This window comes from Schistocerca serialis, chromosome 3 (genome assembly GCF_023864345.2).
Source record: "Schistocerca serialis cubense isolate TAMUIC-IGC-003099 chromosome 3, iqSchSeri2.2, whole genome shotgun sequence".
Classification (NCBI taxonomy): Eukaryota; Metazoa; Arthropoda; class Insecta; order Orthoptera; family Acrididae; genus Schistocerca; species Schistocerca serialis.
The window spans coordinates 843,129,548-843,131,758 of NC_064640.1; positions in this window are offsets into that span (position 1 = coordinate 843,129,548).

Sequence of the window (2,211 nt, forward strand, 5' to 3'; positions counted from 1 at the left end):
AAGAAATGTAGATGATTAACGAGTATTCATTGGACAAATATATTATACTAGAACTGACATGTGATTACATTTTCACGTAATTTGGGTGCATAGATCCTGAGAAATCAGTACCCAGAACAACCACCTCTGGCCGTAATAACGGCGTTGATACACCTGGGCATTGAGTCAAAATGGTTCTGAGCACTATGGGACTTAACATCTGAGGTCATGAGTCCCCTAGAACTTAGAACTACTTTAACCTAACTAACCTAAGGACATCACACACATCCATGCCCGAGGCAGGATTCGAACCTGCGACCGTAGCGGTCGCGCGATTCCAGACTGTGGCGCCTAGAACCACTCGGCCACTCCGGCCGGCGGGCATTGAGTCAAACAGAGCTTGGATGGCGTATACGGGCACAGCTGCCCATGCAGCTTCTTCACGATACCACAGTTCATCAAGAGTAGTGACTGGCGTATTGCGACGAGCCAGTTGCTCGGCCACCATTGACCAGACGTTTTCAGTTGGAGAGAGATCTGGAGAATGTGCTGGCCAGGGCAGCAGTCGAACATTTTCTGTATCCACAAAGGCCCGTACAGGACCTGCAACATGCGGTCGTGCATTATCCTGCTGAAATGTAGGTTTTTGCAGGCATCGAATGAAGGGTAGAGCCACAGGTCGTAACACATCTGAAATGTAACTTCCACTGTTCAGAGTGCGCGTCAATGCGAATAAGAGGTGACCGAGACGTGTGACCAATGGCACCCCATACCATCACGCCCGGTGATACGCCAGTATGGCGATGACGAATACACGATTCCAATGTGCGTTCACCGCGATGTCACCAAACACGGATGCGACCATCACGATACTGTAAACAGAACCTGGATTCATCCGAAAAAATGACGTTTTGCCATTCGTGCACCCAGGTTCGTCGTTGAGTACACCATCGCAGGCGCTCCTGTCTGCGATGCAGCGTCAAGGGTAACCGCAGCCACGGTCTCCGAGATGATAGTCCATGCTGATGCAAATGTCATCGAACTGTTCGTGCAGATGGTTGTAGTCTTGCAAACGTCCCCATCTGTTGACTCAGGGATCGAGACGTGGCTGCATGATCCGTTACAGCCATGCGGATAAGATGCCTATCATCTCAACTGATAGTGATACGAGGCCGTTGGGATCCAGCACGGCGTTCCATATTACCCTCCTGAAGCCACCGATTCCATATTCTGCTAACAGTCATTGGATCTCGACCAACGCGAGCAGCAATGTCGCGATACGATAAACCGCAATCGCGATAGGCTACACTCTGATCTTTATCAAAGTCGGAAACGTGATGGTACGCATTTCTCCTCCTTACACTGGGTGTTGTGTGATGTCCTTAGGTTAGTTAGGTTTAAGTAGTTCTAAGTTCTAGGCGACTGATGACCATAGATGTTAAGTCCCATAGTGCTCAGAGCCATTCTCCTCCTTATACGAGGCATCACAACAACGTTTCACCAGGCGACCCCGGTCAACTGCCGTTTGTGTATGAGAAATCGGTTAGAAACTTTCCTCATGTCAGCACGTCGTAGGTGTCGCCACCGGCACCAACCTTGTGTGAATGTTCTGAAAAGCTAATCAATTGCATGTCACAGCATGTTCTTCCTGTCGGTTAAATTTCGCGTCTGTAGCACATCATCTTCGTGGTGTAGCAATTTTAATGGCCAGTAGTGTAACTACAACTAGCTGATAAATCCTACACTAAAATGTAAAACAAAAATCAGATAAGGAATAGTGTTCGATAGGCAAAGCACATATTGGAGTGGAAGCTGTAAAACATCTCCCATGAATTAATCCCTTTTACAACGAAATCTGACTCTGTTTATATGAATCCACTGTGAGGCCTAACTCTATTTTATATGGAATCAACTACGATCAACTATACCACACTCTACGGCTTACCTGAGAACAGGGAACTGTGAATATCATTTAACAACCCTACACTGGTAAAGCAGTACTTTACCCTTTCACCTTGATTCAGGCGGCAGCAGAAAACGGCGCGCTGTAGAAGACAAACGATGACTGCGGCAACTGTAATGTTCTGACGAGTCCACGAAAGCATGCGAACTACACGATCTGGCGTTCTGATTATCAGAACGCAGGAAACTTCCCTATCAGAGCCCTGAAATACCCACAGATTTCAGTGTGAGGTGCACACATTCGCTGATCTGGCCAAACCATTTTGACTC